Here is a 14,030-nt window from a genome sequence, read left to right on the forward strand (position 1 = left end):
GGCACTCACTAAGCAAAACTAGATAACCTCATCTTGCAAACCACCCGTCATTGTTTACATAAAATAGATGTCCAAATAAGTATTTTTAACTTAGCATCCAAGAAAGGTTGAGGTATTCTAGAGGAAATTTAAAGTGAAGGATTAATCAAGAAATGGTCTAGGGGGCGGTAACAATGTTGGGTTGGCTATTTCTTATGCACACATCCACACATGTTGTCAAAGATTTAGTACATATTGGCTGCCAGACTTTCTTAGGTCTCTAGATCTAGCCCCTAATACTCCCTCTCTTTTGATATCTATTTTTTAACTCTATAAGCTCTCTTCCTAAGCACCTTCTCTACTCTATCATTATCATTTGGTTTTTCAACTCTTAGTTTAATCTATCAATTGGTTTTTATTTCCCTTCTCTAGCATCTCTATCTTTAACTCTCTCAACTCTTTCTCATCTCGTCACTAGCTTCACGTGCCCAACCAATGCCACAAGTAACATTTAAGATGAGCATTAAGGGTGGTTTACCATCAATATTTCATCATGGATGATGTGGGCTAACTTGTAACCTTAAAAGAAGGGAGAAAATAAGGTATCTAAAAGGCATATCTCATCTTCCAACCATTATTGGGAAGATTGTATCATTGATTTGTTTAAAGAAAAAAAAGGAGGGGAAAAACTTGTAAAGGCAAATCACAATCTTTGGTTTTTTTTTTGTGGTTAAGGACCTACACACAAACCTTGTCCCTATTGAGTATATCACTACAAGAAGAAGATGGGGTTCTTATCAACTCCTCTATTATAGGAATATGGTCAAAACTTATAATATTGTAGTTGTCACAGACACTTAGAGTGCCGCATTTGATATGTCACATAGTGGCACTAATGTCATCACCTTTTGTAATGTTTAATGAAACTATTAGAGCTATGTAAATAAGAAAATTTATTTAAATGGTTCTCTATAACTAGTTATGATCATAGGGCTTAAGAGCATTTAAGTAATACAAAAAATTTAGATGCCCTACTTTTAAAATTTAGAGACCCTCCTTTTAAAATTAAGGAGTAACTCAAGGTCACACAACCAAGAAGGATCCGCCTAAAAATACCATTGGACTTCTTGGATTTTGTCTTTGAAAGCCTCAAAGGATCCCACTTTTTTAATCCAAAATCCTATTATGTATCTCCTCTTGGATAATTATTATTTTTTGGAGCCCCGCTTTAAATGCAAAACCCTACTATGTCTCATGTTGAGACATAGTAGGGTTTTAGACTAAAAAGTGGGCCCTTTTTTAGGAGCTCACTTTTTAATCCAAAACCCTACTATGTCTCATCTTGAGAACTTGTCCAGCCCTTAATGATACTATATGCTATGTTATCTTTATTTAAATTAGAGTGGTCTCATACTCCTCGCATGCAAAGATGGCATGGCTCTTATTGACTCTTTTATTATTACACTCTCAAAAAGGTAAGAAAATTTCAAAACTCATTTAAATGAAAGACAATGAGAATGATTTTGGACTCTTCTATAAAGTCTCTTTTTGTTTGGTTACTTGCTATGACTCAAATTGTAGGCCTCAAATTCGTGTATTCAAGTCATAGGCTCTTATAGAACATTAACTACATAAAGTTTCCATTTTCAAGTCATAGGTGCTTGTAGAGCATTGATTAAGTAATGGATTTTTTAAAATCCATAAAATCAATATCCATTTGAAAGATAAGCATGAATGTGATAGCTCCTTTGTTTGCTCATTGACACCTTGTGTTTTGAGCTTGTTGGTATAGTCTGCCTTGGTTAATAAAATGGCATCACTTAGGCAACCTTGACAATAAACTTTTTCTTGTTAAGAATCTAATGTGCTAGGCTTGGTAGAGTGTTGCACATAAGGAGAGAGATTAGATTAGGGAGGCTCAAAATAATAAAGATAATCCTTGATTAAGAGATGTGGACACCAATGAGCACACTCAACCAAATGCATTGTAATATGCTATCAACCATACAATTAGGGACTTCTAATAGGGAAAGACTCTAGCCAAGACTCTTTTCCATGTCGCATCCTTATCCCCATGAGTTTTCAGTTTTCCAAGATAGCACCTACCCATGTGCTTATTCTTCCAACATTACACCATTGATATTACCCCAATTATGCTATCAACACTCCCCCTCAATTACATAAATATATGACGTCATATTTTCTAACACTCCCCCTTGGTGTCACATTCCATGAATATAGGAAACACTTCAGACTAACACCATATTCTTCAACACTCCCTCTCGGTGTTATTTTTGGACACTCTCCTATGCTCATAAGAATAAAATATGCCTCCCTTATTACTCATAAACATGGGGAGCTTTTAATTTTAAGGCTCCTTGTGGCCTGGCTGCTATGGCACCCTCATATGACACATCAGTGCCTCAATTGGGGCATACACTCCAAACTATCAATCTCTTGGCCATTCAGTGCCAAATTTTGAGCACCAAATCTTGGGCTCCATTCAACTTGTAAAAAATGTCAGTTTGACATGGCCAGAAAATAACATCTCGCACCTCGCTTAAAACTCCCATGGTTCCTATATCTTCCATGCAAATGCAGGCACCAAAAAAGGCCAAAAACATCTTAACCCTGCATGTGATTCTACATGACCGCCATAAACAAAACCAAAAAGATTCAAGTTTCCACTTGGGCATTGTGGCACAAATGTTATTCACCAAATAAATTTTGTATCAAATGCATGTGGAATACCTCTTATTGAGGTCTTTTTACACCAATCATTATACATTATAAGGATTTTTAAAGCCCTATCTTTTAGGTTTTCACACACACCACACAAAGCATGAAGACATATATCTACTCCTTGAGAGAAGTAGAGATGCATGTTTATTGTTTGCATGATGCTGAAAAAAAGGCATCCCATATGATTAGTGTCAATTGCAAGTAGGAGAGGGATTCCCCCATTAGAATCATTATTAGGGCATGCCTTTTTGGTATTGGCTATAGGCTGGTAGACACTATAGAAGAGGGAGAGAACCATCTTAGGCACAGAGGTTGCATGTTATGGTGGGTATGCATCATCGCATATGTCTTTGTCATGTGCACACCTTCAGCGGCGGCGGCGGCTAAACCTGATAGATCCTTTGCTCAAGTCTTTGATGGATTTAACCCAACTCAATGTGCTCATCATTCCGAGCTCTTTGGGCTCCCACTCGACATCTGCTTGTGCTTGTCATCCCCTTAGCATAGTTCTCTTAAAACTATCAATTTTGTTGATGTAGTTATTCTTTATAGTCGGATGCTTATGTTCCACTTCCACTTGACTAGCTCTCTTTAATGCAGGGTCTTTCTAGTACATTTTCTCCATCGATCTGACTCTTGTTGTGTTCTTTTCTTTTTTTTTTTCTCCACCTCTTTTCTGGCTACTACTCCAACTACGCCCGAGGTACCCACGACTATTCTAGTTGACCATAAGCTTCTTAACAAGATCTTGCCAATCTTAGCATATCAAATCCACTACCTACCACCATAGCATGTATGACCACATGCTTCTTCCATAAAAAGATTGTCCATCACTTGGGCATGTGAAAAAAAACACTTCCTTGCCTTCTCATTAAGCATGCTCTTGTTCTCTCTAACATGCCCAAATTTTTGACATCAACCAAAGCTAACCATTAAGCTATTAGTACATGCATGCTTCTCATCATTGCATGCTAAACCTTAAAGGGTTATCTTCATAGGTTACCATGGGTGCAAAACTAGCATAAAAATCTTCAATACCCTTCAAATCATTTTTCATGAGCAAGCTTAAGACCAAAATATCCCTTTTTTGCTATGCTCAAGGTGGGCAACATCTTTAGCCTACAACCACTTTCCATCACACGACATCCTTCCTTCACATTGAGTATATTCTATTCTTAGACCTACTCAAACCAACTCTTCATGAAGGTAAAAAATATAAAAACAACCTTTCGTGAGACAAAAATGTCTTCTTCATAGCTTCTTTGAGGATGTAGACTCCAAAAATCTTCACGTTGATGAAATATTCACCACTTGCTTGCTACCTCCAATCCTTCAAAGGTTTATAAATTCTAGTGCTTTCTTATCATGGGCAAAGTGCCTTATGGTGGTAGGTTAAGTGAGTGAACCATGTTAAGCTACATAGTGGTTCAAATATCCCCCTTCCTAATGGTAACCATGTCAGCAAACTCAAGTGGTTAAGATGCTATTGGTTTTAAAGAGGTGTGGATGGTTAAAGATATAGTCGACAAGGATGAGACCAATCCATGGGCTTCTAGGCATGTTGGAGATAGATGTTAGGGCTTCATTTGTTCTAATGTAGGTGAGTGCCTATATATGCTAGGTATGCTTGTAAATTGTAAAGCCCTTATGAATAATACAAGTGCTATACATGGGCTTTGAGGGCTAAAGGTGTGCCGATGTGTTCTCCTCCAAAAAGTGAAAACTCTTGTATTTCTACTTTGATTTGGTTGAGAAAACAACAATGAGGGGATCTAGGTGGAGATGGGTTGTATCGTGGACCACACTTTCATTCACCATGGCTTTCGCATCCAGAGATGTGTCTACATGGTTTGAGGGCTAAAGGTGTGCCGATGTGTTCTCCTCCAAAAAGTGAAAACTCTTGTATTTCTACTTTGATTTGGTTGAGAAAACAACAATGAGGGGATCTAGGTGGAGATGGGTTGTATCGTGGACCACAGTGAGTGTCTATATATGCAAGATATGCTTGTAAATTGTAAAGAACTTTGTGTAGGTGCTAGCTATTGTGAGTGCCTATATATGCAAGATATGCTTGTAGATTGTAAAGACCTTGTGAAAAGTACAAGTGCTGTACATGGGCTGAGGGCTGAACGTGTGCCCATGTGTTCTTCTCCAAGTGAAAACTCCAAGACTTATTTCTACTTCAATTTGATTGAAGAAAACAATGCTCGGGGACTTTCCAAGTGGAGGTTTTTTATTTTGAGAGGTTGGTTGCTTATAGGAAAAGAATAGTAGAACAATAACTTGTGCATGCATTGTTCAAGGGAATCCAAGCAATGGTTCATAACATGGACTAAGATTTTAGCCACCACAGTCCCTCATTCATAGATGTACATCGATGGTTGTGAGGTTGGGTTATGGCATACTTTTTAGTGCGTGGATAAGAAATCAACCGTGTTCTTTGGTTGGTCTTACAATTTTGACTATTTGAGCAAGGATAATCGTGATCTTCTTCTTTAAAGTGTGTTGGGATGAGTGACTATTAACATCTCTATTAGTGTACATTATTTATAATTCGGAGGCTCTTCTGAGTAGATCCTCATTGACAGTGATCATTCTTTGTGATCCATCTAGCATGTTTACCTCCCCCATGTTACTAGTGTTATGGTAGGGTGTTTGGCAGGACCCAATAAAATGCAGGGTGAGAGGGAAATTCAATCCCCATGATGGTTGTGTTACTAAGATATTGAAGCCAACCTTATCATGATGACAGGGGACTAATGCAGGAAATTGAAGGACACTACGACTCTCATCTAATGGATAGACTACCTTGTAGGCAATTGCCAAGAGTGGTCTTAACCTATGTATGACTGATAGCTGCTAGAACCTTGTGGAGCACTTTGGTTCTAGGGGGGGCATGAATCTTCTTTAATTGCGACTTATGAGGGATATTCAAAAGCTGCATTTTGCATTCTTGATGGAGTAGCAATGAGGTGGAGGTGGCTCCATTATCCATGGTTCTTGATCTTGATGATCTTTATGCAAGGATTATCTTCTTAGTTTAGATATGTGTGCATGTGACTTATGTGAAGTGAAATGGGGGGAAAGAGGGTTGGACATAGCATTCAATGAAAGAAGAACAAGGGATGTATTGGAAGAAATACTGACTATAAAGAAGTGGGAAAAGAGAGATGTGGATTGAATTTGATCTTATTATACTAGGTATGTGCCTAGGTCATTTAAGTGAAGTGCAATGTGGGGGAAGATGGTTGAACACAAAGCTCCATGAAAGAAGATCAGGGGATACATTCAAAGACAAAATAGATTGCAAACACTATTGTGAGCAAAATAGGTAACTGACGAGGGTTACCTAAAAAGATTCCCTCCCAAAATGTGTGAAATCTCAAAAATGGCTTAAAAACATACTTTTTTGAAAACACATCTAGAATTCCATGTATAAATTTAAAAAATACATGAATTTTTCTATTTTTTTCAAGATTAAAAACACGTATGACCTTCATAGATTTATAAATTGTTGTTGTTTGTGACATAAAAATAAACTTGACATTACATAGGAGTCTATATAACTTAAAGAAATATCAATCTTTTTCAAATAAAAAATTATTTTATAAATTTCATGAATATAACACTTTTTTTAATAGACTTTTTGGGACAAATTCTACCACTATACATAAATATGCACATTATTTGATAAGCACTCAAAAAATATTAGAATAAATAACAATATAAGCTCCATAATTTATGAAAAAAATCTACAAACATCCTTGAGTCTATTTCTAGACCCAAATAGTAAAGCCTTTAGTATATACTTACCTTGACAGTTTGCATGATATAATTATTTACTCTATTATTTATAAGCAGATAGTGGGCATGATATACAACCAATGCTAAGAGTTTCAAGAGGTCAACTTATAGGTGTGCAAAGGTAGACTTGTATTCATATATATATGTAGAAGATGGTAACTATGGAGGCTCGGAGTAAACCAAAGCATGTTAAAAGAGATATTTTTTAGAAGGACAATCTTAGAGGCAGACATCATATAGCCTATGGGTGTAAATTTTGACCCACATAGGCATTTGTTTTCATGAAGGGAATTTTTGTTATGCAATATGGATAAGTATGGCGGGAAGAAATTATAGCCTATATGTGGTGGTGCGAAAAATTCATAGTATGCATATGTTGATGTTTGATCCAGATAGCCATTTTTGTGCCATCATCGAGGTGGGTAGAGCATGACACTAGAGGATGTACTACTGCTTTGTGGATTTTTGTAAAGCTTTTGATACTGTACCCCAAGCCCGCCTCTTACACCGTCTACAAGAGATCAGAGTCCCATCTGACATGGTTTGGAGCATTATCGCCCTCTATGAGTCCATCACCGAATGAGTGAGAGCCCTAGGAGGTACATCACAGGAGATTTCCAACACTATTGGGGTGAAATAGGGCTACCCTCTATCACCCACTCTTTTCGGCCTCTACATTGATGAGATCTTGAGCTTCATTGATGGGTTAGGCGAGGCGAGTCCCACACTAGCAAGCGTATTGATCCCCATACTACTTTATGCAGATGACATCCTCCTCCTCTCAAACTCAACCAAAGGGCTTCAGAGATAGTTGGATGCCTTACATGACTTTTGCACTCAGCGGCGGCGGGACCTCTTTGTTAACCTTGGTAAGATGACCAAGGTAATGGTCTTCAATACCTCTCACCCCGTCACATCCAGATTGAGCTTCACATATAGAGGGGATCCTATGGACATTGTCTCATCCTATGTCTACCTTGGTGTCACTTTCAGTGGCCCATGCTTTACCATGCTTCCCCCTGTAGCACATGCCAAAGTGATGTGGGGATATGTAGCATTGAGCTTACTTGAGCGCAATGCTTTCAGGCACATTTCGAGGAGCCCAGGATGAAGCGCTAGCTTTTTGACACCCTCGTCACCTAGCCTTGATGTATGGAGAAGCTTTTTGGGGGTCAGATTTATCTGATGAGCAGCAAGTTGAGAGGCCCCAGGCAGGGATTTAATATTCATGTGATCACAAGATTTTTTGTGATAATAACACATGTGAACAAGTTATTCACATGTTCTCATGTTACCGTTCACAAAATAACAGGTCACTTGCCATTTGGGAACCCCTTAAAAGCTTGGCTACACATGGGAATAAGCTATTCACATGTTCTCATGTTAACATCTTCACATAATAGCAGGTCAGTGGCCACCTAAGAAGATTTTTTATGCCCGAAAAAGATAATTTTTTTAGGCCCTTGTGAAAGCTTTGTGAATATAACATGTGACCACAAGATTTTTTGTGTTATTAACATATGTTATTAACATGTTTACATGTTTCATTTATGTCAGTGAAATCCCTGGCCCCAGGTCATGATGTTCTCCCGTATGATCCACAAACCATCAATCCCACACCAAATTATCCAAGCAGATTTTGTTGCAGCCCCGATGGTAGTGGAGGCACTCTTCTAGACAGTCACATACCTCCATCGCATCAGTCACGTGGATCCCCATAGGTACTCGAGGCTTGCCATGGAGTCCTCCAGACAACTAGCACTTGAGGGGTACTCTGCTGGAGTATGCTATGCACTAGTTTCCACTTGGTTCTCAGTATATGGGCTCTACATGGACCACCTACCCCCCTTTTCAGTACAGTTTGGACTCCCCTTTTCTCTGACTGTCTCACGAGGATACCAACTAGGTTATCCAGTCAGATCTTCTTAGCCTCTACACACATTGCACATGGAGCACACCCCTGGAGCTCCCCAACGAAGATGCACTTTTATAGAGACCACTTCCTCACACTCACTGAGAATGGATTCATCCAGCAGCTAGGCTACTTGAGTGTTCACATGTCCCATGCCATGTGGATTGTGATTGGCTAGATACGGGTTTCTTCCCACCGCCTCTCAGAGTGGAGACAGGTAGAGCTGAGTGCATCTTCAGAGTCGGGAAACTCATACGGACACCCAGAGAGGAGAGGATCTACCAACTATGCCACACAGAGGTTAAGACAAAGGAGCATTACATATGCTGCTACCCAGTATACTATGAGATCCGCAGGAGGTTTCACTGTCTATTTCGTGAGGGATTCGGTCCACTCTCGAGGATCATTGACTTCGAGGACCAGCGTTGCCCGGGCCTCTTCCTGCTTCAGCTCCGCAAACACATGGACACCTTGAGACACAGGCCCCAACCACCCTGCCCCCTCCCTCGGGAGCCAACCATCACCAGTTTCTTCCAGACCTAGGAGGTGGAGGACACCGACATAGTGGATCTTGTGGACCCTCCGCGAGCTACCTCGCCCGCGAAGAGTTACCTTGGATCGAGCCTCTGCACTCCAGTGTGCCGCCCGACGCCATCAACCCCCCCGTCGGCCACCACGATCACCTCACTAGTTCCAGATCCATGACATGCTCCATCACCATCGAGCTACCTTTCCACATGATATAGCTGAGGGAGACCTCTCGCCATACTCTTTAGCCCCATGCTTGACATTTTGGAAAGTGGTATACCATCTACTCGAAGCTAATGTTGCTCCCATGTTTTTATGTTCTTAGTATTCCATGATGAGTTTCCGTGGACAGTTTTATATCACCCCAGTGAGATAGCTATATTTATGTTTTGTTTCTATTTTATTTTCCATTCCATGATGAGATATGCCATGGACATTATTGTATCACTTAATATCTCTCTCTCTCTCTCTCTCTCTCTCTCTCTCTCTCTCTCACACACACACACACACACACACACACACACATTGCTTTTTGAACCGCATGTTGGAAGATTATCCTATTTGCCAATTAAACACCTACCTCCCTATTTGTTGTGGTGGAATGTCACCTAAAATGATTGGGGAGACATCAGATGTTGAAAAAGCATTCAATTAATGCTCCACCCTCGTGTTATTTCTATGAGTGTGATGGATGTGATTGAGGTGAGTATGTGGCCACCTGGCTATTATGATGAACATGGAGGCACTAGCATTCATCATCACTCGCACAAACATGAGGGTGGAACATTCAATTAGTGCGCAACTGTCATGTTGTTTCTGTGAGTGATACATGTGGAGAAGCCATTGTGGTGCATGTGGACACTTGGCCATTGTGGTGAGCCTGTAGGGCACCTAGCCATTGTGGTGCGCATGTGGACACTTGGCCATTGTGGTGAGCATGTAGGCACCTAGCCATTGTGGTGAACATGTGGTGATCTATTGGCCAATAGTTAAGATAGTATATATTGACCATATGTGACTAGATATTTTGGAGACGGTGTAGACTTGCAATTTGCCAAGTAGGATTTCCAAGTACGATGCATGCTTGTGCAACCTATCTTACCAAATCAATGAGTGTTGGACATTAAAGTGAGGACATAGGTTAAGTTATAGGGCCCATTTGAGATGGTCTCATATGATAATGGGAGCTATACAAATTCCTTATGAGAATATGTTGTAGTCTAATGTGGTCAGAAGGTCGGTTGATCATTTTGGACCAAGTGGTAGGTTAGCTGACGTAGCGGAACTATGTCCACATTGAGGATCTTGGGTATTACATATAAGCTAGGATATTATCAAGACCATGAAATTGGGTTCCAAGAAAAATAACAAGTTGAATGATGACTTTTCCTTTCCGCATGTGAAGAAGATTACTCACATCATACCCCATATTCATAACAATCTTGGTTGCTCTGAATGAAACTTTGTGGTGTATTTAAATATTGCACACCAATTTGGAGGAAGTTTGCATCTGATGGCAATGAATAATGATGACTTTGAGGTAAAAAGGTCCTCTGCTTCTTCCGAGAATTTGATGAGGTCCTAGCAACAGAACCCAAATTTGTACACTTTCACCAATCTAAATGATAGAGATCCTCATTTGTGACCTTTTTGGGTGCATTAATTTTTAAATAAGATGAGAAGTGAGGGATATGAATTAATTAGATACATAATAGAAGAGACAATGAGTAGATAATAAGAGAGAACATTAACACAAGCATTGGTCACATCATATGATCTAAAAATGCCTACTAAGCTAGAACACCGACATTAATACCTATGGAAACTGTAATTACATAATTAATAATAAAATCACACATCAATACCCAAGTAAACTATAATATAATAATAATCAAATCACACATCAAGTAGGAGATTAATAAGCTACAAGAGTGGGGGTAGCTCTATCATCTAAAAAAACTCTATAGCTCAATATGATAATATGTTAATATGCATTTAAAATGTCTTACAAGTGAGCAAGAGAGCTCTTTATGTAGAAGATTTCTCACCCTCTTCTCAAGAATATTACATTGAGAGATAGAAGATGCATTCAACTTTAGACTACCTAAGCACGGATGTCACTATCACAGTTGAGGAGTGGATGGTGGGCTTGGTAGTTTTTGTGGGGAGCATGTATCATGGTGCCACAATCCACCATGCAAGGCTTCCTTGGTACCAACAATGAGCTCTCTAGTGGTTACTACAGGGCTAGGAACGAGCAACATATTATTATTGTTATATAGGATTTATCAATCGACACTCCTTGCTTGTATGATTTTAGTGGAAAATTGCACACCAAAGCATATCTATCCATGGAAATAAGTGTGGTCTCTAGCTTGAGGAAGGCCTTGAGGTTGCCCTTGGGCGTGGCCTTGCCACCTATTCAATTGATTAAGTTTTCTATCAGCTCATTCATGCTCATGTCATTGATTAGGACACCTTTAGTATTGGTTGCTGGGCTCTCTTTGCCACATAGGCTTTGGATGATGTATTCCCTATCTTGGTTTTGGTGGATGACTTATATATCCCTATCTTGTAAATTATCTATAGGTCAATTGCCTCATGGGCACAACACTCATTAAAGATGTATTATCTAGACTTGTAGAGATGGTGATGAACTAGTTGATGAGGGGTAGGTCATCCTATGTTTCAGTAAGACTACATTTCATATGGAGATATTGGAAGAGAATACAATGTGTGGTGTATATATAAGAGAACGCTCATAAGAAGTAGGATCTTTCATAGCACAAAAATTAAAAACTCAAATTTTACAATTACACAGATAGAGAAGAATATTGTATTACTAAAGTGATAAAATAGATGGCAAAGATCATGTGCTTCTATGAAGAGCTTTGGTGGATGATCTGAAACTATTAAGAAAGGATGTATGATAGTAGAAGAAGGTAGAGAGTAAGCTTATAGTGGTGAGTCATGAATTTTGTAGAGAAAGGGTTGACCATGTATCTTTATAGGCATGTAGCATGGACTAGCCCATGACATGATTGCATAGGTCTATGGTCATAGTCGGTACCAGTGTCTTCTTGTTGTGGTGTAGACTCGACTCATAAAGATGTACTAGAAATTTCATAGTTGTGTAGCAGGTTTCCCCCACCTTGCACAGCCATCTAAGATCTTTCTGGGCACCCCACTAGAGCCTTCTCAATGTCAAGGTAGGGTGTCCAAGAGTAGAGTCTACATACTCCATGTGTGGACCATTATGAGATAATGGTCTAGTGTATCATGTAGCCTATTTGGCAGTGTATCAAATATTTTTGAGAACCCCATTAGAGCCTTCTCAATGTCAAGGTAGGGTGTCCAAGATTAACGTCTACATACTCCATGTGTGGAACATTATGAGATAATGGTCTAGTGTATCATGTAGCCTATTGGCAGTGTGCCAAATCTAATCCAGCCCATCTAGAAACCATCTAGCCTCTTAGGCCATCTTCTTGTGTGAATATGGGGATGCCAAGTGCTTGGACTTCTTAGCTATGACTATATCTCATAATGGGGCCTATACAAACATGAGCTAGCTAGTGCCTAGATAATACAATATGAGGATGGAGGGTTGATATTTCTAAATAATACTTGGATAGAGATGGTTGGTTCTATAAATGTAGTACCACAATCTCACCATCCTCTTGCTTAAGGTTGAAGATTTATGTAATGGGGCTCCATTTAGCTCCACTTGGTAGACTCTAAGGCCTACCTAGTTCTTCCCCCCTTAGGGTTGTGCTCCTGGGTCTCCCACTTGGGATCATGATGGACCATTGCTTTGAAGCCAAGGACGTCTACCAAATTTGGTTCAATACTTAAACTTTTTACTAAGGAGCATAATGAAAGAATCTAAGTCTTGAATCCTACCACTTTTGTTAGGGAAATGGGGGAGGAGACTCGAGCCTAGATCCAACATTGGTTATAACCCCAATTATCTAGTCACTATACTACCAAGGGGGAGGAGACTAGAGCCTAGATCCAACCTTGGCCATAACCCCCATGATCCAACCACCATACTGCCACTCGGTCCCTAGGGATGGATTTAATTGATTTCTTTAATTTTTATTCTCACAAGACAACAACCATTTGACAAAAAATATCACAAATTAAATTCTTCTTGAATTAATTCCTACACTCGAGGCAAGGTCCTCCTCTCAGTGTGCAAGTTCATAGGTTTCCCATATTGGATTCATCTTTGGATTCCTTGGTTAATCCAACCTTGGTATGTCCATGGTCCAATACCCAAATATACCTTGGGATTCCCCCCCTATACCTTAGTATTTTTTATTTATACCAGTTTTAAAAAATTTGAAGAGTTGTGGGTCGTCATGACCTATTCAAGGTCCACATTATAAGACCTCATCCGGGGACTGAGGAGGGGGCTGGGGGAGAGCCCCTCAAAAGCTAAGCATGTTTTCCTCACTAAGCTCCTAAGCAGCTTGAACATCCCACACATGGAGGTTGGTGTCTATCCCTCGGATGGAGGCCATCCCCACCCACAAATTCATTTAACTTGCAAACATATAAAGTAAATAAAAAAGAATACTCGATTATAGAGTAAGTAGGGGGGTTGAATTCCAAAAAATACACTCCTCTCTCTTTACATGAGACTTCAATTTTAACAATATCTCTTGCCCTTCATCTCATTGGTCATTCAAACTAGAGGGTAAGGGTTAACATTGTTCATTGGAGTGACATAAGGTTTACCCGTGGCTCCTAAAGTCTTTCCACATGCTCACTACTGTTAAAACCATTGATATCTCCAAAGGAGGGTGGAAATAAGACAAGGGATACCTTAAGAAGTCATAGGCCCATCAAGATAAGAACTCCTTGGTTCAAGATTTGGTAAGTCATGAGAAGCTTATGCTAAATGAGAATCCCTTGCATGTAAAGAGAGTCTTGAATAAGAGAGCATTAAAGATAGGAAATTACACAAGAATACTCTATTATGGAGGATTTTTCATTTATTTGAAAGGGAGAGGAGGTCTCCTTTTATATAAGGTCTCTTTCACTTTTTAAAAAAAATATT

This window comes from Cibotium barometz, chromosome 31 (genome assembly GCF_041138505.1).
Source record: "Cibotium barometz isolate CiBa-2024 chromosome 31, ASM4113850v1, whole genome shotgun sequence".
Classification (NCBI taxonomy): Eukaryota; Viridiplantae; Streptophyta; class Polypodiopsida; order Cyatheales; family Cibotiaceae; genus Cibotium; species Cibotium barometz.